This window comes from Montipora foliosa, chromosome 4 (genome assembly GCF_036669935.1).
Source record: "Montipora foliosa isolate CH-2021 chromosome 4, ASM3666993v2, whole genome shotgun sequence".
In the NCBI taxonomy this organism is placed as follows: Eukaryota; Metazoa; Cnidaria; class Anthozoa; order Scleractinia; family Acroporidae; genus Montipora; species Montipora foliosa.
The window spans coordinates 16,257,775-16,280,198 of NC_090872.1; the positions used below are offsets into that span (position 1 = coordinate 16,257,775).

Genomic DNA, 22,424 nt, shown 5'->3' on the forward strand with positions numbered 1-22,424 from the left:
GTCTGAAGATGATATAAATTTATATCGAAATATTATGAGTAGACTTTTCTCTGCATTTGTCGCCTGTATTACAGACAATGCATTTACTCGGAATTACACTTATTCTCTATCTTTTAAAATTATCAGCGGGTAATGGAGTATGAAACAAGGACTGATTTTTCCAAAACGGATTATAGAACAAAACTAGGTTTGTACTGGCCCAGATACGGATTTTAGAAAAGGCCTTGAGTACTCTTATACCGTGTCAAAATAATGTCGCGTTCACAGAAACACTGAGTTACAACATCGATTGCGCTAGAGAAGTAAGAGTAGAGATTTTATCTCAAAATTGTACTTTACCCCACCAGTTTACAAAGTAAAAAGAAAGGAAGGAAAGGAACTTTATTTAAGTGTCTAGTCGTTCTAGCGCTGGAGCGCTAATTGGGGACACTGTAAACTGAAATCAACAATTAACGCAAATCAAGTGAAACACTAGAGTGGAAAAATTGTTATGGAGAAGAACGAAAACACTTTTGGCATAACCTTTAACTCTTGTGTATTTCCATCTTTCATATTAATGTTGTTGTGGTTTGAGCCAAGATGGCCGGATGGATTCAACACACACGTAGAATGTTTTGGCTCGTCATGCAATCCTTACTTCTAAAGTCTGCGTAAGAGGCTTCAGATAAAGTCGGTAGTGTGTACGCCTAAATCAGGACATGGACTATAAAAGTTGTCCTCTTGGTCGAGTGCTGTTTACAAACGGACGCGTGCGACATTGAGGTGAACAGAAAGTTGTATAAATCGCAAAAAAGCATTTATTTTGCGAATAGATGAAGAGAACAAAACCCGGATCGGACCGGATCGGATCGGATCAACAGAACTCGGACCGGATCAATAACAAAATCCCCGCCCAAAGTAGACATATGAAATCCCTGGGTCACCAGTTAAGGTTACTTCCGACCTTCGCGGATGTTCTTCGGGGAAAAATTCGTACGCGCGTTAGTTTCAATAAAATCCTAACAAACAAAATATGCAACCTCACAGCCGCACAACCAGCCTTGCATACTTATTTTATATTTAGTCTCAATAAATATAGTTTGCGATACAAAATAAAGTTTAACCGAGTTTTCCCTGCAGTGTCAGGAGCCGGTAAGACGTGAAACCACCGTGTAAGTGGACGCCACGGGAAAGATATTTTAAATATCGGAATTTCCTGACAAACTTTTGTTGATTGATGCCTTGCGAATAACATTGTGTAGTGATTATGCTCGTGCTGCGGCATGCGATACCCGATGAATTCAATAGAAGAACCCTCGGCGGTTTCACGTCTTACCGGCTCCGATCCTGACACTTACCAAAAGGAAAACTCGCTTTAACAATATTTTTATCGTAAACTACATTTACTTAGCTTTCTTCTGTCGTCGAGAGACCATGATTGGGTCCGGTCACGTGTCTCCCAGAATCTGGGAGATTACAAACAAAGAATTTGGGGGAGCGGGGGATAAGTGTGAGATTTGTCTCCGCAGAGCGTAAAATGGAAAGTGCAGCCATGAAACTGTGTACCTGACCTTAAAGGTCCTGACTAGTCTAGACAAAATCTCAAACGCTGCGCTGAAAATAGTGGACAAAATCCGTTAACATCGAAAGCGTAACGAACTTCAAAATATCTGAATGTCAATCTATCGGGGATGCTTTCCTCTTCAAATATTGGCACATGCAGAGGAAATCGGGGATTCACCGCTTGTGTAGTCAAAAATAATTTACGCACTGGATTTGAATTGCCATTTCTATGTTGTGGAGGGCCCATTGGAAAACAAATGTATTTGTTTTCAAGACCACGATTATATAATTCGTAAGGAGGCAGAAAAGATGTATCAAGCGTCGCCGTTCCCACCGACCTCGGAAATGAATTAAATAGGTCGAAGCACATTTTCATAACAGATCGAATATTTTGGGCAAAGGAAGAAAACTGGAATATTTATCATGACAGAACAAAGGGGTGCCGGTGGATCGAAATGCACCAATGGATGTCAACTACTAGCTGCACAAAAGATTTCAGAGAAAGCGCTGTAGCGGTAATAGATAACTTAATAGTTTTAAGCGCAATCTTTCCAAATGGTGCATCTTTTTCTTCTATTAAGCTCGTTATGCAACCTCTGCAGCTTCCGAACGCAAAAACTCACAAATAGAACGTTGTTTTTATTTTCACTGAACACAATTATTTCGCTTGCGCAGAGATAATTTGACAGTTCATCATTCTTTGTGAGTTATAACTTTTGTCCAAACAAAACGAATCTAAAAAATTGCCCATGCTATAAAGCAAAATGGAAAACCGTGTCATGAAATGTTCCGTACGAAGTATGCGCATAATTATTATGTGCAGTTTTGCGAAACAAAAGAGAAGACAATAGCGCTCTGCGTTCATTGTTAAGTTTGCCGCCTTCATCAAGTTAATGAGCGTCGTGGTGCGTTCATGGCCACCACTGATCGAAGCTCTTTCTAAGCGTTTATGCATAATGACGCGCGATATGACAGATCTACAACATTTTTTAACTGGAAGTAAATGTCCCGAGAACAATAGGCATTCTGCGCGATGAACAGGAAGAGAGAATGCACCGCCCCGGACACAGCTAGATTGTTCAAATGAAAAGAGGTAAACAGAATCTTGAAAGAGTATATTTTTATTTACAGCTATGGGTCTTGCAGTTTTTTTCGTCGTCGTTTAAAATCAACCAAATGGCCGGAAGCATCTTTGTTAAAAATTGGCTTGCACGACAGCCAACCGTTTATAGTTCCTTTTTTATTTTTCTGGAGGGTTAGGTATGCTTAGTTTTAGAGGATTTTAAGAAATAACTGGGCTGCATGTGTTTTTAAATAAAGTTTTCATATGGACCATGTACAAGAAAGCCTTTCGCTCGACAGGTTATGTTGTCTGTTTTATCTCTGTTAATACTGCCTGATTTCCTGTTGTCATCCCTCACGTTGTGCTCATCCTTTGCATTTGCACTATATTATATCTCTATCTACCATTAAAAGCGACACGTTTTTCTATTGCTCATTGTAACAAAGATAGGGAGTGGAAAAAGCTGACATTTCATTTCAGACTATTGTCACAAAAGTCACAAGATCTGAAATATTATTTTGAAGGTTCAGCAAATATGAATTCCCTGCTACCGAAGCGCTAAAACCGCTAATGGTGTAGGACTTGCAGTATAGTGATTCAGCCCGATTACCAGCAGCCGCTGTCAGGCAAACGTTGATACTTTCAATGCAAGTTTAACATAGAGGGATTTTCCCTTCGATATAAACACGCTTGTGTAGAACTCATTGAGATCGTAGAATTTTATTAGCGATTGGTGTCGTCGGTTAAACTGTGATAACGCGAGTTTTCGCTTTATCCTCCGAAAAATAACAAACTTGTTTATCTAGTGGCAATTCTGTTTGGGCAGAAATTTCTTATTTTAGTTATAGCTGGAGGGCTAGCAAATCTATCTTGCTTGTAAGGACCCTTTCGATCATTGCGTGAACGAGACACAAAATTGTGAGACAAAGGACTCCTCCCTCGGAATTGATTTTGTTCTGGAGCCACTTGAACAGACTCAACCAGGGTCTCTCTCTCTCGCTCTGTAGGGACGGGTAGGAGAGGACCCTAGGAACGAGGTTGACCAGAATCCGGACTGAATCCGGAATCCGGAAACATCCACAATTCGCGAGAACTACAACAACTTACCCACTCCTTGCTGTACGCTCTGGATCTGAACTTGTTGTTCTAGATATAAAGACTCGAGCATGGTGATGCCATTATCAAACTAAGGCAGTCCACATTACAATAAAGGAAAATTTAAACCTTGTTTAATAGGCCATTTTACAGTTGTTTGCTCAGCGACCAAGCCTATGAATGGCTGTGAGGCTGCCGGTGACCTTGCATTGATACAGACCTCACTGCTTTTATCATGTAAATTGTGTTGTTGTAACGCTAATTACTCCATATTAACATTACAAAAGCATGAAGGTTTGTATCAAAACAGGGTCACCGGCAGCCTCGCTTCCATTGCTAGGCCTGGTAACTTAGCCACAACTGTAAAATGGTCTATTCGTTTTCCTTGTTTTTTCACCTGCCCTGGTACAAAAGTGCCTCTTTTAAAGGAACAAGGCGTCCGGAGGATCAATCAATCTTTATTTTTTATACACGAAATCAAATTCAAAGCTAAAAGCTTGTGGGGTCGTGTACAAAATTATAAATTAGTGATAAAATGCTAAAAAATTATTAAAACTACATTCAAGGAAATAAAATAAAATAAAATCATTCCTAATAAAATAGGTATTCTAAAATCTAAGAAGACATTTAAAAATATATGAAATTCTCAGATCTATTGTTAATTATTTGCGGAGCTAAAACGTTGACATTAAAATCTTAAAAACATAACATTAAACGACATTTTTCAAAAAGGATTTTATGTCCATGCAATCTAAAATAGAACATTTCGAACGATCTATGGTGTTCCAGAGGACAGCCCCTCTATAGGCAATGGAGTTTTGGCCGAATTTTGACGCAAAACTCGGAGCTATCAACCCATTCGTTATTCTTGAAACAGATATGTTGCTGTGCGTTATCAACTGTTCAGCTAAAGCGTGTGGAAGCATACCATAGAAACCTTTGTAAAAAAGCTCAATTATAGAAAGTTTATATTGATCCCGCTCAGATTTTTATTTATGGTAACACCCAGAAGTCTGCTCTTAGCCTTATATTCTATGATAAACTCGCCGATATAAATGCCAGGCAGCCAGGGTTACCCTAGCTGCCTTGTTAATTAACGCTCTGCTAGGGACAACTCGCCTACCCGGGACAACTGGACCGTGTTCCTTTATTGAGATCTCATTCATAGTACAACACTAATCAGTTCTTTTATCAGTTTACAAAGGGTAATCAATGTTGTACTGTTTGGTTTTAACCAGTGGTATCACATTTTTCTCAAAAGAAAGATTTACAATGGAACAGATTGGCCCCCTAGGGAAAATAGAAAGCGGAAAAAAACAAGTTTGTTATGATCAGAGGGTAATCATAAAAATAATCACATTTGATATTCTATCCTTTTTCATGTTTTGTTTCAGTCATAATAGTTTTCGCACTCTTTCTACATTAATGGTTGCTGTTAAATTGTAAAGACAGACAGGAACGTTTTCTGTCTTAATGATACCATATTTTTCACAAGAGATAAAGCGCGAGTTTCTGACCTGTCAATTAAAGCGTTTCTTTACATATGGTTTTTTATGCACAATAACTATTTATTTATTAAAAAAGATCTCAAAGTGACGGTACTTTAGTTTGACAATGAACGTTGTTTGAAACATTTTCAAAGAAAGCGATTGTATCGAAAACATGAATTTCAGAATTGCTTATTTTTGCTTTCAAATGTCCTTGCGCCGCCTATTGACAAATTCTGACATGGGACGGTTGCCTTATTTATTATGTAAAAGATTCTTGTGCATCATATCACAATTTTACGCGATGAGTACTATTTTGCTCTTGCGGCGGCATACTTTGATGAACAAAGAATACAACAATACACGCCATACATATTAACATAAGTGGCTGGGTATTTTGCAGTCTGGCATGAAAGTGAAAAACAACGATCATAACTTTATTTTTGCGAAAACAAACTCTTGTTTATCGCAAAATCCTCCGGCTTAAGGTTAATGTTAATTAGAAAGAAAAGTCTCTCAAATTACCATGTGTTATTTTTCTTTGATAACTTCCTCCCTTGAGGATACTTCCTGGTAATTTTCCAGAGACAATTCAACACCTTACGTCCTCTTATTTTATCTAATCACTGGTGAAGAACTGGCATTATAGGTTTTAATTTAATTGTTCATTGTTTCTGCTGTACATGATTGCCATTGGGAATAGTCAGTGAATAGCTACTGATCTCCGGCGCTAATGATGCCAAAACGTGATCCACGAGGAACAGACAAATGCGTGCTAAATTAATGAGTTCTTTTGTCTACTACTTTGATGATTTTCTAATTGTTCTCAACTTGCTTATAAGGAGCAATCAAACGAAAACATCTGTTTGTTGTCAATGTCCGGAACAGCGAGGAAAGGCGACTTATTTTCAACCCGCCAAGAGGTAACAATCTTCTCGAACGCATTCTCTTTCAAAGGCTTCTTGTGTATCAATAGTTTAACTTAAGCCCTTATTATTATCCCGTCGTGTAGTTTGGCTATTTGTGAGCCAATGCAGTTGGTTTAACGAATTAGTCCAAGTTAAAGGTTTTGTAACTCGATATTTATTCCTCTCTTATCAAATCAACTAATGTCGGCAACTTACGAATCTTGAACAACATGGCGCAATATGGAATCAGCAGTTCACATGTGTGGCTTCTCACCGGCGCTATACCCGTCATGTATTTAAGTTTTGCCAGCTTAACTGAATTGTCTTTTAAGGAGTAGCCATTATAAACTTTCTATTGTTCCTCGATAGGATGCATTGACACTGATGTTTTGTCATGGACAGCGCTGACTACCATACCACTGTTTTTTGCCACCATCTTCCTACCCTATGCGTGTTGGTGACGATTACACTCCAGCCCGTCCCATTTGTCAAGCACTGTACATCACCGTCAAGGTAAGAGACTTCTGCGAATAAATCTCGGGTGGTTTTTACACTTCATTTTGCATAGACTGTATCTCTTCTGTTTGTTCCCTAAAATAAGTTTAAAATAGTCGATTCAGCTGAACGTTGCTTGTTTAGCGGTTTTCTCCTTGACTGCTTGTTTCAGATTTTATTCGTTTAAAATATACTAGTCAATTCCATAATTTTAGAGCTGGTTACGAAATAAAAAAAACTGTGCAATTTAGAAATGAATTTAAAATATAAATAATAAGCTCATAGTACGAGTCATTGTCGTAGTCTCGGTCTTTCACCCGCGAATAATGCGTTAAATCGTCGGCAAACAATTGTTGCGGTGCGGGTTATGAGACAAATTTTAAATCTACCGGGAATGGTAGTTTGCCTCGTTTGTTTAACTGGAACAATAACGTTAAAGTATACATGTCACAGTCAATTGTAAACATGCTTCCTTTCCGGAATTGTATTGTTTTGCCTTGTGAAGACTACGACAAAGCGGCACGAGAACGTGATGCCAACACGACTTGATTTCGTGCATAATTAGTTGCCCGTGCCCAAGAATTGTCAGCATCTGTGTAAACAACTTTTATGGCGACAAAAATAATCTAAAGATATCCAGCGCATCAGGGAAAAATTTACAGTTAATACCAGTCTTCCCGTTTTAAGCGACTCGTTTGGCTCAGTACAACCTGAAACATCGATTTTGTTGAGAAATCGCCAGTGGTATTTTTCAAGCACGTATCCAGCATCAATAGAAATTAAAAATAGGTGTGAAAATTGCTGAATAAAAAGTATTACATTAACATGGAAACAATGGATAGTTCACCAAGCTCCTAATAATTAGGATAGTACGCGCATTCTCATTGGTCAATAGCTGTGCTTAGATGAGATTGTGGAAACAAGGCAGTGACATCACACGAATTTTGATTGGTTATGTGTTGTCAGACGTGCGTTTTAATTGGCTGGTAGGAAATATGAGCGTGTATCAGGAAAATCTGTTCCAATCTAGAAGTAAAAAACCAGCATAGCATTTTCCTTCACTTGTTTGCGTCTCGGGTTTGCATAACTGTCTCGAATCCTCCCAACTCCCCCTAGTGTTTAGATGAGGCTATGGAAACACAGAAAACGTCCTATTGCATAAACATGCTATAAAACGGTAATTAACTGCTCAATTCCACCCATCCAATCCAGACTTTTCAGACTCACCCCAGCTTTCTTTCAACAAATAAGTGGTCTAAAAGATCGAAACCACCAATTGTGGCCCGCGGATTCTCTTCCTGTCGAGTATGAAACGTTCATAAATGGGATATACAATTTGAAACAAGCAACAACTAACCATAAGTGTTTTTGAACACTGAACTTGAAAATTAACATGAACATTACCGGTATACAGCTATGACCTCACACAACAACAGTTACAACTCTAAAATTTGTCCCCAAATTAATGATTTCAAGAGCTTTTTGCATGTGTTTATTTCGTTTTTAAGGTGCGGGTTATCCACCAGTGTGGGTAATCTGCTGACTGTTTTTTAGTTATTCGATAATTGTAAGTGTAGTATGATGAATGCAACACCTTGAGTCACTTGTATTTTTACAACTTTCTTAATCCCGTGGTTAGTTAATTACCAATTGGTATCTTAGTAGGGGACATACGGGACCTCTGTGCGGTGGGTTTCATATACATGGAGTTTTTTCATAAACGGGTTGTCCCGCTTACAAAAATAATCAGGCTATATTCACGTAACCTACATGACACGAAATTTAAACTTTTAAGTGCTATCTTTAAATATTCGGGCTATTCGTTCTTTAGAAAAAGAAAGGCTTATTAATTAGTTATCAAAAGAGAAATGTGACAATACTTTTCTGCATGAAACATATTAGTGGTTTTGAAGTGACGTCATCAAAATAAAAATAAGGAATTATAAATCCTTTTCAGATTGTAGTTTAGTCCTCAGCTGTTCTAATAACTATTTTTTCACTAATTTTCAGTTTGATAGGGTTTTTCGTCTTGTGACAAAGCAAAGTTTAATATTAAAATGGAGGCCGAGAAGAATGTCACGTAGGTTAAAAAGTGACTTATCCGCTGATATTTTGCAATCTGAACAGTCCTTGTACGAGAATAAGTACTCAGATGTTTATGAGTCCTCAAAAGACGACTACAGGCTTTTTATAGTACAACTTGATGACATGTGTCTTAGCTTCCGGCCGCCAAATTTGTTCCTCTCGGAGAGACAGAGGCATGGCATCTCCATACAAAGCCTTATAAATTTGACAAAAACATTGCTTCGAATATCTCCCGCACGAAACATCGCACAGACCTGAACCTTTGCGAGACTGTTTGAATATTTATCTTGTTTTATCTGACTCTAAACTTTATTTGCTGAATGGTTTTGATGATGGTTAGACAGTGAAAACCGGCAATAGAACCCCAGAAGTCGAAAACATGTGGAAATCGCAGTGACACGGCAGTGTTCTCTTTAGTTATGGAGCAGAGCACAGCAGGGTGGTTATGATTCTCTTAAAAAAAATTTCGACTGAGGCTAAGGTGTATCGAGTGGAAAGAAAAGTTTAAGGGTTTCACAAGGAGTCAAAAAAAAAAACCCGGTAATAGTGGATTGCTTGGATGTTTACTTAATAACAAGTGATATTCAGGATGAGAAACGGTAAACACTCACATATAAGAACCTAGAATTGAAGAACCTGGAGTGCTAAAAATTTCATTCTAGACCCTCCTTACATAAACAGTTTAGAGAAAAAAAAATGAAATACGTTCTTATTTTGGAAAATTACCTCGACATTACAATCGTCTAAAACAAACTTTAAACTGCACAGATTGTTTATAACTTTTTCTCATAGTTATGATTGAAGTATAAAGGTATCGGTAACCTCATGAAAGGAAATCAGTCGTACCATATGTATCATAGAGTAGAGATATTATGTGGAAATAAGAACCAGATTACGAACCCAGATAGCCCAAAACTACTGCAAATACCATTCTAAAAAGAACCTGTTTAGCCTCACGTAGAAAAATTTTGGTTCTTACGTTGGTGCATACTGTAGTAAGTGTACTACTTATTCCCTCAATAAGAACTGATCACCCTGCTACTACATTCCATGTAAGTGGAATGGAAGAAACACGACGGAGTCCCTCCTCCGGAACAGCGAGGAAAGGCGACTTATTTTCAACCCGCCAAGAGGTAACAATCTTCTCGAACGCATTCTCTTTCAAAGGCTTCTTGTGTATCAATAGTTTAACTTAAGCCCTTATTATTATCCCGTCGTGTAGTTTGGCTATTTGTGAGCCAATGCAGTTGGTTTAACGAATTAGTCCAAGTTAAAGGTTTTGTAACTCAATATTTATTCCTCTCTTATCAAATCAACTAATGTCGGCAACTTACGAATCTTGAACAACATGGCGCAATATGGAATCAGCAGTTCACATGTGTGGCTTCTCACCGGCGCTATACCCGTCATGTATTTAAGTTTTGCCAGCTTAACTGAATTGTCTTTTAAGGAGTAGCCATTATAAACTTTCTATTGTTCCTCGATAGGATGCATTGACACTGATGTTTTGTCATGGACAGCGCTGACTACCATACCACTGTTTTTTGCCACCATCTTCCTACCCTATGCGTGTTGGTGACGATTACACTCCAGCCCGTCCCATTTGTCAAGCACTGTACATCACCGTCAAGGTAAGAGACTTCTGCGAATAAATCTCGGGTGGTTTTTACACTTCATTTTGCATAGACTGTATCTCTTCTGTTTGTTCCCTAAAATAAGTTTAAAATAGTCGATTCAGCTGAACGTTGCTTGTTTAGCGGTTTTCTCCTTGACTGCTTGTTTCAGATTTTATTCGTTTAAAATATACTAGTCAATTCCATAATTTTAGAGCTGGTTACGAAATAAAAAAAACTGTGCAATTTAGAAATGAATTTAAAATATAAATAATAAGCTCATAGTACGAGTCATTGTCGTAGTCTCGGTCTTTCACCCGCGAATAATGCGTTAAATCGTCGGCAAACAATTGTTGCGGTGCGGGTTATGAGACAAATTTTAAATCTACCGGGAATGGTAGTTTGCCTCGTTTGTTTAACTGGAACAATAACGTTAAAGTATACATGTCACAGTCAATTGTAAACATGCTTCCTTTCCGGAATTGTATTGTTTTGCCTTGTGAAGACTACGACAAAGCGGCACGAGAACGTGATGCCAACACGACTTGATTTCGTGCATAATTAGTTGCCCGTGCCCAAGAATTGTCAGCATCTGTGTAAACAACTTTTATGGCGACAAAAATAATCTAAAGATATCCAGCGCATCAGGGAAAAATTTACAGTTAATACCAGTCTTCCCGTTTTAAGCGACTCGTTTGGCTCAGTACAACCTGAAACATCGATTTTGTTGAGAAATCGCCAGTGGTATTTTTCAAGCACGTATCCAGCATCAATAGAAATTAAAAATAGGTGTGAAAATTGCTGAATAAAAAGTATTACATTAACATGGAAACAATGGATAGTTCACCAAGCTCCTAATAATTAGGATAGTACGCGCATTCTCATTGGTCAATAGCTGTGCTTAGATGAGATTGTGGAAACAAGGCAGTGACATCACACGAATTTTGATTGGTTATGTGTTGTCAGACGTGCGTTTTAATTGGCTGGTAGGAAATATGAGCGTGTATCAGGAAAATCTGTTCCAATCTAGAAGTAAAAAACCAGCATAGCATTTTCCTTCACTTGTTTGCGTCTCGGGTTTGCATAACTGTCTCGAATCCTCCCAACTCCCCCTAGTGTTTAGATGAGGCTATGGAAACACAGAAAACGTCCTATTGCATAAACATGCTATAAAACGGTAATTAACTGCTCAATTCCACCCATCCAATCCAGACTTTTCAGACTCACCCCAGCTTTCTTTCAACAAATAAGTGGTCTAAAAGATCGAAACCACCAATTGTGGCCCGCGGATTCTCTTCCTGTCGAGTATGAAACGTTCATAAATGGGATATACAATTTGAAACAAGCAACAACTAACCATAAGTGTTTTTGAACACTGAACTTGAAAATTAACATGAACATTACCGGTATACAGCTATGACCTCACACAACAACAGTTACAACTCTAAAATTTGTCCCCAAATTAATGATTTCAAGAGCTTTTTGCATGTGTTTATTTCGTTTTTAAGGTGCGGGTTATCCACCAGTGTGGGTAATCTGCTGACTGTTTTTTAGTTATTCGATAATTGTAAGTGTAGTATGATGAATGCAACACCTTGAGTCACTTGTATTTTTACAACTTTCTTAATCCCGTGGTTAGTTAATTACCAATTGGTATCTTAGTAGGGGACATACGGGACCTCTGTGCGGTGGGTTTCATATACATGGAGTTTTTTCATAAACGGGTTGTCCCGCTTACAAAAATAATCAGGCTATATTCACGTAACCTACATGACACGAAATTTAAACTTTTAAGTGCTATCTTTAAATATTCGGGCTATTCGTTCTTTAGAAAAAGAAAGGCTTATTAATTAGTTATCAAAAGAGAAATGTGACAATACTTTTCTGCATGAAACATATTAGTGGTTTTGAAGTGACGTCATCAAAATAAAAATAAGGAATTATAAATCCTTTTCAGATTGTAGTTTAGTCCTCAGCTGTTCTAATAACTATTTTTTCACTAATTTTCAGTTTGATAGGGTTTTTCGTCTTGTGACAAAGCAAAGTTTAATATTAAAATGGAGGCCGAGAAGAATGTCACGTAGGTTAAAAAGTGACTTATCCGCTGATATTTTGCAATCTGAACAGTCCTTGTACGAGAATAAGTACTCAGATGTTTATGAGTCCTCAAAAGACGACTACAGGCTTTTTATAGTACAACTTGATGACATGTGTCTTAGCTTCCGGCCGCCAAATTTGTTCCTCTCGGAGAGACAGAGGCATGGCATCTCCATACAAAGCCTTATAAATTTGACAAAAACATTGCTTCGAATATCTCCCGCACGAAACATCGCACAGACCTGAACCTTTGCGAGACTGTTTGAATATTTATCTTGTTTTATCTGACTCTAAACTTTATTTGCTGAATGGTTTTGATGATGGTTAGACAGTGAAAACCGGCAATAGAACCCCAGAAGTCGAAAACATGTGGAAATCGCAGTGACACGGCAGTGTTCTCTTTAGTTATGGAGCAGAGCACAGCAGGGTGGTTATGATTCTCTTAAAAAAAATTTCGACTGAGGCTAAGGTGTATCGAGTGGAAAGAAAAGTTTAAGGGTTTCACAAGGAGTCAAAAAAAAAAACCCGGTAATAGTGGATTGCTTGGATGTTTACTTAATAACAAGTGATATTCAGGATGAGAAACGGTAAACACTCACATATAAGAACCTAGAATTGAAGAACCTGGAGTGCTAAAAATTTCATTCTAGACCCTCCTTACATAAACAGTTTAGAGAAAAAAAAATGAAATACGTTCTTATTTTGGAAAATTACCTCGACATTACAATCGTCTAAAACAAACTTTAAACTGCACAGATTGTTTATAACTTTTTCTCATAGTTATGATTGAAGTATAAAGGTATCGGTAACCTCATGAAAGGAAATCAGTCGTACCATATGTATCATAGAGTAGAGATATTATGTGGAAATAAGAACCAGATTACGAACCCAGATAGCCCAAAACTACTGCAAATACCATTCTAAAAAGAACCTGTTTAGCCTCACGTAGAAAAATTTTGGTTCTTACGTTGGTGCATACTGTAGTAAGTGTACTACTTATTCCCTCAATAAGAACTGATCACCCTGCTACTACATTCCATGTAAGTGGAATGGAAGAAACACGACGGAGTCCCTCCTTTTGGAAATCTAACTCCAATCTTTTGGAGGATAACAAATACATAAAATTAATAACGGACACGTATAGTCACTGGATGGAAGACGGAAAAGATTTGCAAATTCCTAGTGTTCTGGGACTTTAAGTACAAAACCCTATATGGAACCATTCTTCACAGTAAACAGAAGGCTAGGAATAGGACACAGGCATTAACAGTATTGAAGGAAAAACTCAAAGAATGTGTAACAAAGTGTGATGAAGCGCCAAGTCTAGAATCTAATTATTTGCCACATAGAAAAAACAAACTTACAAATAGATACAAACAAAGAAGAGAGGAAAAGAAAGACAATTATAAGGATTGCATTGGTGGCGAGGAGGCCTAAAAGACACTACTAACCTTATATAAATTAGCCCTCCCCAAATATAATATCTAGCGCTCGTTGAACCACGGAGATTACAATCATATCTTTTACATAAAAAAACACTTATTTAAAGAATTGAAATACAAAGTAGCATAAATAATTCATAAGAATTTTATGCAGAAAGAAAAAATGTCAAATTCTCAATTACTGTCGGAAGCGAATGCGTTAAGTGCTTTTTTGTATGAAGTTGCTGAGGTAGAATTTAATTTTTAAAAGAATTATAACGGAAAATTCTTTTAACTCTAACAATAGAGAAAACGAAGTGCGCCAGAGTTTCTCGTGGAATAAGTTAGAAATTATCTTAAGAGAATTTGCTGGCTAACTTGGGAGGAAGAGTATATTGCAAACGAGAAAGCCGAGCGAAGACGCGAGGCTTGCGAGGCGGCCAGCTTAATGCCGCGCCAAGTAGTGCAGCAGGCAGAAAAATTATCGATTGTGCTGTGAAAAGTGTAATGTAAGGCTACGTAGTGTAAGGTTTCCTGGAGATTATAGAAGGACCAATGAATGCGCGTGTTTTGATGTGTGAGGTCATTAGACAAACTTGCATGCCGTGCGCGACTATTGATGATCATGTGTTGGGAGGTTAGTGAAAACACATTTTTCCCATTTGCCTGACCATTGTGCTGTGTACACTTGCTTTGAGTGTTACGGTGTACGTATTATCGGCCGCTGTTGTCAATTTCGGATTTCAGCCCACGAGTAGAGCACTTTGTTTTTCGTTTTGTAACCATTGAGTTGTGAACAATTTAATTTAATTTTCAAAGGAAATATGTTGTCTGCAAAGTACACGGTTAAACGGTCAATTTGACTTGTAATTCATGGCTGTATCTTGCAAAATAAAAATTCTACGAGTGAAACAACATTCATGTGGGAGTTTGATTCCCCGTTACATGTTCCACACTGAAAAGTCTGAAAACGCTTTGGCGATTTTTTTACGTGGCACTGACTTTATTCAACTTAATTATTGCATATTGATGTTAAAATTACAGCAATACTTTCCACATTATTGCAAAACACGTTGACACTGATTTAAATTGTTCTTGAGATACAAAGTGTGCAATTTCTATTGTATTATTAACTAGATAATTTCAGTTGCAGTACTTTCAAATAAAAAAATTACAACTACTGTTGGGTGTTTTGGAACTCTGATACAAATCTGCAAACTATGTATTATATTGACTGTTTCGTTTGCACTTACCGATAGCTATTAGTAGTTTTGATAGGAGAACATGAATTGACCAAGTTGTAACAAGTATTAATAAGGAAACTAAGATTCCAAGGTTCTTAAAAAGAGGGTCAGAATAAATTAAAATTAGATTTGTGTATGCTTCTCACATCTCGTTACTGTAAAATTACAAGACGAAAATTTTACAGGTGGAGGCCCAAACAGTTCAAGTAAGAGGTAGGGATAAACAAGTGAATTGTACAATAAACGTAAGGAATTTGACAATAAGTGGTTACTCGATTTGAATTAATTCCAATTGATTTCGAGAGGTAATGGTATTGGCCACATGCAACATTAGTCTTCTAATTAGGGTTTTCATTAAATATTACACCCAAGAAAACTGTTTCGTTGACTTGTTCAATTGGTTCTTCATTTATCAGAATTTAAAGATATAACTACTACGTTTTTGATTTGCTTTAAAGTGGTAGTATGATCAAAAAGTCATTTCCTTTTTTTCTTCAAAATTTGAAAGCGTGTTCGCTTAACACCTAACTGGCAAAAGTTTGAGCTTGGAGTTTTAACAAAAGGCTGTTTATTTGAGTGTAAGTTTTAGATTTCACAGTCCTTCATTACTCGCGTTCAAAACTGACCGATTGGACCTCAGAGGGTTGGATCTAGAAAAAATGACGTCATTTACTCACTAGCTTAAACACAGGTTTAAAAGTCTAAAAGCCAAAACTCCCGTGCCGCATATTAATTCAGCCGCGTACACACGCATTGCATTCTTAAACTAGCGAGTCTTTGACGTCATTTTACCTCGACCCAGCTCTCTCAATATTTTAAAAGTAGTAATTGTGGACCAATAAATAAGAAAACTCCAGTTAAAATAAACAGGTGTCTTGAAAATCAGAACTTAAAACTTGGGTAAGCTAGTGTTTAGTTAACATAGTTAAAATCCAAACAAAAAAAGAATTGTTTTTTTAGTCGTACTAACACTTTAAACAAGACTAACTTCGTTTTGTTTATACGATAATACTCATGAAGGATGAAAGCAAAGTGTGAGTCCATCTTAAACTGTACATAAAATATATGGAAATGGAGAGGACTTGCTGTGTTAAGAAGAAAAAAAACAAGTAAATCCTTCACAATATCGAAAGTCTTGTGCGAAGCGTAGATTATTAGTCAGATGATCTCATCAAAGAAATAACATTTTAAATTTGGAAAGGGGACGATAGGATAAGCGTGCTGCTCTCATTAAAGATGTCAAGAACAGCGAACAAATGTTGGATATTCAACCTCAATTCTCTCAGAGTACTGGTATTAAAGAAATATTTGCATAAATTTCATATCAATTTTGACGATTGGCTGAAATCTTGTTCCTTTAGATTGGCAGAGTACTTATTCTAAAGTACTATTTTGGCACTTGAAATTTTCGCTTTGGTCTTCAAGCATTCTATATAGTGTTGGATGCCTACTCCATGTTAAATGTTAACCCTAACCCTGAATTCTCAGTTTCTTCTAAAGGAGATTGTTCATGTCATTTCGAATAATTATATCATTTCCAGAAAGTCTCGCTTGATGATGAGCAAGTATGACAAGCGAATTGTTACAGTTCGCAATCTTAATACTGGAACTTTCATAAAATGTCCTAAGATGTTAAATAAAAGCCTGTCTCAATTTTTAGATCGCGTCAAATAGACCTTATTCACAATAGCTGCCATGTTGGATTTGCCTTTATCATGCAAATTAGCCACACATTTCTGAGGGGGCAAACAACACAAGTTCGAGAGGTTATAACGAACATCTTAGCCACACGTATGATCTTTTTCACGTTCATTAAATGTTTATCACCTAAGTAGTAAAATAGAATGATTACACAAGTTACTTCGATGTTTTTTTTACTGAAAAATGAGCAGATAACGAAGTAGACAGTCAATGTCGGAGGCAATCAAAAGACAGAAAATTATTAAAAAGGTTATTCTGAATTCCAAAATGTACTTTTAGCAATGTTAATTATTTCGACGAGCCGTTGTTTGCCTCCCAGCATAACACATGGTTAATTTGTATGACAATTTAAAAGCCAACATGGCGGCTATCGTGAATAAGGGCTATTAATGAGAATCGTTGATGCATTACCTTGACAATGGAAATCGATTATTGAACAAAGTGTATGACACACATATACATTATACATCATATATTGATAGCTAATTTTGTGGTAGCTCTGACATGTTTACTCCACAAACCTCTATGAAGCTTTCAGAAATAAAACTAAGTTCCCCTAACTGCCCAAAAGAAGTAAAGAGAGAATTTTCCCACCTTGTCAGGGGACTGGATGAAATCGTTTCTCTACCTTTTTCAGTTAAGATTGAAATTAAAATTAGATAATTTCAGTTTACCATTTTAAATAATCTAATATTTACGAAGCAGCAGATTTTTCAATCAAATGATCGAGCCTCCCATGTGCACCTTTTGCAAGCAGCAAATTGAGTTCCTTAAACATTTACCCTGTAACACTGATGTCACCACAGGTAACCCAGGCTCACTGTGTGTGCCACATAGGTAAATATAGAGAACATATGAGGCGAAGTTTAAGTCTGACATTTTTCTAGAAAATGGAAATAAAAATCGATAAAACTTACCATGTGGTGAGCTGTTGTCTTTAAAACGTACACGAAGTTTCAGGAAAAATGGTCCCCGTTCACCTTCCTTCATAGTCTAGTGACAAGGTAGGAGACGGAAGCCAGCGTCGGGACTCCAATCGACTCAAAACAACCGTTTTTTTTCGCTAAAATCGAATCCAGTCGCTAAATAAACAGGGCCGGGCTCGTGGAACATGAATTTCTCTAAACCATGAATCCACTGAAGCATCTCCAGGTAGCAATGCGAAGCCACCAGACTCCGTAGAACTTGGTAAGTTAACCTGCTAAAATGGCGGCCAGAAACCGTTGTCCTCGCGCAGTGTCCAAAATGACACTCAACTCGGGACGCCTGGTGACGAGTATAATAAGTCCCCCTGGAGGGAAGGGAGTCCCAGATTGCTCAGTGAGTTTTGTTTTAAGCAATTTGGGACTCTCCTCCCTCCAGAACTAATTATACTCGTCACCCGGCGTCCCGAATTGAGTGCCATTTCGAATTGCACACTTTGCGAGGACAACGGTTTCTGGCCGCCATTTTAGCAGGTTAACTTACCAAGTTCTACGGAGTCTGGTGGCTTCGCGTTGCTACCTGAAGATGCTTCAGTGGATTCATGGTTTATAGAAATTCATGTTTCACGAGCCTGGCGTGTTCATTTAGCGACTGGATTCGATTTTCAAAAAAAAAACGTGCTTGTTTTGGGTCGATCAGAGTCCCCAAGCTGGCTTCCGTTTCCTACCTTGTCACTATACTATAAAGGAAGGTAAACGGGGACCATTTTCCCCCAAACTTCCTGTACGTATTAAAGACGACAACGGCTCACATGATAAGTTTTATCGACTTTTATTTCCATTTTCTAGCAACCTTTCAGACCTTACTTCGCCTCGTATGTTCTCTACATTTACTTATGTGGCACACACAGTAAGCCTGGGTTACCTGTGATGTCACATAGATGTTTTGGAAAGCATTCTGCTCTTTAGTTCCTGAATACAACAGTGATTTCCACCCTTAAAAATATACATTTTAAATCATTTAGTACTGACAGCAAAAACGGATATTTACTTATGTAAGGTAAATGATGTGAACCATTTCATCACCTGCGGTTTCTTATTTTCTCATTTCATACCCTTTATACTGCAAGACGATGGTTTGTGCAAATCGGATGATAATGCTCAAGACGAGGTAAGTCGACATCATGCAACAACCCAAACCCCCCATAATGGGCCTAAGACTTAGTCAGTGAGCCCTAAACCCCCCCCCCCCCCCCCAATAGTACAAGTAATACTAAGTCTCAGAGACCTTCCTAGGGGGCTTTGGGAATTAGTGGCTAAGTCTCAGAGACCTTCCTAGGGGGCTTTGGGAATTAGTGGCTAAGTCTCAGAGACCTTCCTAGGGGGCTTTGGGAATTAGTGGCTAAGTCTCAGAGACCTTCCTAGGGGGCTTTGGGAATTAGTGGCTAAGTCTCAGAGACCTTCCTAGGGGGCTTTGGGAATTAGTGGCTAAGTCTCAGAGACCTTCCTAGGGGGCTTTGGGAATTAGTGGCTAAGTCTCAGAGACCTTCCTAGGGGGCTTTGGGAATTAGTGGCTAAGTCTCAGAGACCTTCCTAGGGGGCTTTGGGAATTAGTGGCTAAGTCTCAGAGACCTTCCTAGGGGGCTTTGGGAATTAGTGGCTAAGTCTCAGAGACCTTCCTAGGGGGCTTTGGGAATTAGTGGCTAAGTCTCAGAGACCTTCCTAGGGGGCTTTGGGAATTAGTGGCTAAGTCTCAGAGACCTTCCTAGGGGGCTTTGGGAATTAGTGGCTAAGTCTCAGAGACCTTCCTAGGGGGCTTTGGGAATTAGTGGCTAAGTCTCAGAGACCTTCCTAGGGGGCTTTGGGAATTAGTGGCTAAGTCTCAGAGACCTTCCTAGGGGGCTTTGGGAATTAGTGGCTAAGTCTCAGAGACCTTCCTAGGGGGCTTTGGGAATTAGTGGCTAAGTCTCAGAGACCTTCCTAGGGGGCTTTGGGAATTAGTGGCTAAGTCTCAGAGACCTTCCTAGGGGGCTTTGGGAATTAGTGGCTAAGTCTCAGAGACCTTCCTAGGGGGCTTTGGGAATTAGTGGCTAAGTCTCAGAGACCTTCCTAGGGGGCTTTGGGAATTAGTGGCTAAGTCTCAGAGACCTTCCTAGGGGGCTTTGGGAATTAGTGGCTAAGTCTCAGAGACCTTCCTAGGGGGCTTTGGGAATTAGTGGCTAAGTCTCAGAGACCTTCCTAGGGGGCTTTGGGAATTAGTGGCTAAGTCTCAGAGACCTTCCTAGGGGGCTTTGGGAATTAGTGGCTAAGTCTCAGAGACCTTCCTAGGGGGCTTTGGGAATTAGTGGCTAAGTCTCAGAGACCTTCCTAGGGGGCTTTGGGAATTAGTGGCTAAGTCTCAGAGACCTTCCTAGGGGGCTTTGGGAATTAGTGGCTAAGTCTCAGAGACCTTCCTAGGGGGCTTTGGGAATTAGTGGCTAAGTCTCAGAGACCTTCCTAGGGGGCTTTGGGAATTAGTGGCTAAGTCTCAGAGACCTTCCTAGGGGGCTTTGGGAATTAGTGGCTAAGTCTCAGAGACCTTCCTAGGGGGCTTTGGGAATTAGTGGCTAAGTCTCAGAGACCTTCCTAGGGGGCTTTGGGAATTAGTGGCTAAGTCTCAGAGACCTTCCTAGGGGGCTTTGGGAATTAGTGGCTAAGTCTCAGAGACCTTCCTAGGGGGCTTTGGGAATTAGTGGCTAAGTCTCAGAGACCTTCCTAGGGGGCTTTGGGAATTAGTGGCTAAGTCTCAGAGACCTTCCTAGGGGGCTTTGGGAATTAGTGGCTAAGTCTCAGAGACCTTCCTAGGGGGCTTTGGGAATTAGTGGCTAAGTCTCAGAGACCTTCCTAGGGGGCTTTGGGAATTAGTGGCTAAGTCTCAGAGACCTTCCTAGGGGGCTTTGGGAATTAGTGGCTAAGTCTCAGAGACCTTCCTAGGGGGCTTTGGGAATTAGTGGCTAAGTCTCAGAGACCTTCCTAGGGGGCTTTGGGAATTAGTGGCTAAGTCTCAGAGACCTTCCTAGGGGGCTTTGGGAATTAGTGGCTAAGTCTCAGAGACCTTCCTAGGGGGCTTTGGGAATTAGTGGCTAAGTCTCAGAGACCTTCCTAGGGGGCTTTGGGAATTAGTGGCTAAGTCTCAGAGACCTTCCTAGGGGGCTTTGGGAATTAGTGGCTAAGTCTCAGAGACCTTCCTAGGGGGCTTTGGGAATTAGTGGCTAAGTCTCAGAGACCTTCCTAGGGGGCTTTGGGAATTAGTGGCTAAGTCTCAGAGACCTTCCTAGGGGGCTTTGGGAATTAGTGGCTAAGTCTCAGAGACCTTCCTAGGGGGCTTTGGGAATTAGTGGCTAAGTCTCAGAGACCTTCCTAGGGGGCTTTGGGAATTAGTGGCTAAGTCTCAGAGACCTTCCTAGGGGGCTTTGGGAATTAGTGGCTAAGTCTCAGAGACCTTCCTAGGGGGCTTTGGGAATTAGTGGCTAAGTCTCAGAGACCTTCCTAGGGGGCTTTGGGAATTAGTGGCTAAGTCTCAGAGACCTTCCTAGGGGGCTTTGGGAATTAGTGGCTAAGTCTCAGAGACCTTCCTAGGGGGCTTTGGGAATTAGTGGCTAAGTCTCAGAGACCTTCCTAGGGGGCTTTGGGAATTAGTGGCTAAGTCTCAGAGACCTTCCTAGGGGGCTTTGGGAATTAGTGGCTAAGTCTCAGAGACCTTCCTAGGGGGCTTTGGGAATTAGTGGCTAAGTCTCAGAGACCTTCCTAGGGGGCTTTGGGAATTAGTGGCTAAGTCTCAGAGACCTTCCTAGGGGGCTTTGGGAATTAGTGGCTAAGTCTCAGAGACCTTCCTAGGGGGCTTTGGGAATTAGTGGCTAAGTCTCAGAGACCTTCCTAGGGGGCTTTGGGAATTAGTGGCTAAGTCTCAGAGACCTTCCTAGGGGGCTTTGGGAATTAGTGGCTAAGTCTCAGAGACCTTCCTAGGGGGCTTTGGGAATTAGTGGCTAAGTCTCAGAGACCTTCCTAGGGGGCTTTGGGAATTAGTGGCTAAGTCTCAGAGACCTTCCTAGGGGGCTTTGGGAATTAGTGGCTAAGTCTCAGAGACCTTCCTAGGGGGCTTTGGGAATTAGTGGCTAAGTCTCAGAGACCTTCCTAGGGGGCTTTGGGAATTAGTGGCTAAGTCTCAGAGACCTTCCTAGGGGGCTTTGGGAATTAGTGGCTAAGTCTCAGAGACCTTCCTAGGGGGCTTTGGGAATTAGTGGCTAAGTCTCAGAGACCTTCCTAGGGGGCTTTGGGAATTAGTGGCTAAGTCTCAGAGACCTTCCTAGGGGGCTTTGGGAATTAGTGGCTAAGTCTCAGAGACCTTCCTAGGGGGCTTTGGGAATTAGTGGCTAAGTCTCAGAGACCTTCCTAGGGGGCTTTGGGAATTAGTGGCTAAGTCTCAGAGACCTTCCTAGGGGGCTTTGGGAATTAGTGGCTAAGTCTCAGAGACCTTCCTAGGGGGCTTTGGGAATTAGTGGCTAAGTCTCAGAGACCTTCCTAGGGGGCTTTGGGAATTAGTGGCTAAGTCTCAGAGACCTTCCTAGGGGGCTTTGGGAATTAGGGTTAGGGTTAGGGTTAGGGTTAGGGTTACGGTTAGGGTTAGGGTTACGGTTAGGGTTAGGGTTAGGGTTAGGGTTAGGGTTAGGGTTAGGGTTAGGGTTAGGTTAGGGTTAGGGTTAGGGTTAGG

At 39.7% G+C, this 22,424-nt stretch overlaps 2 long non-coding RNA genes across 2 annotated transcripts in view; both read left to right on the forward strand.

The window, feature by feature from the left end:
• Window positions 1-6,635, forward strand: part of LOC138000039 (uncharacterized) — a 12,501-nt gene extending 5,866 nt beyond the window's left edge. The window contains exons 4-5 of the long non-coding RNA XR_011123055.1: window positions 6,030-6,110; window positions 6,465-6,635. This is a non-coding gene — a long non-coding RNA (uncharacterized lncRNA). The remainder of the gene's footprint in view (window positions 1-6,029; window positions 6,111-6,464) is intronic.
• A 3,128-nt stretch (window positions 6,636-9,763) lies between these two features.
• On the forward strand, window positions 9,764-18,845 carry LOC137999031 (uncharacterized). Its single transcript, XR_011122881.1, has 3 exons — window positions 9,764-9,808; window positions 10,163-10,306; window positions 18,805-18,845. It is a non-coding gene; the product is annotated as an uncharacterized lncRNA (long non-coding RNA).
• The last annotated feature ends 3,579 nt before the right edge of the window (window positions 18,846-22,424 follow it).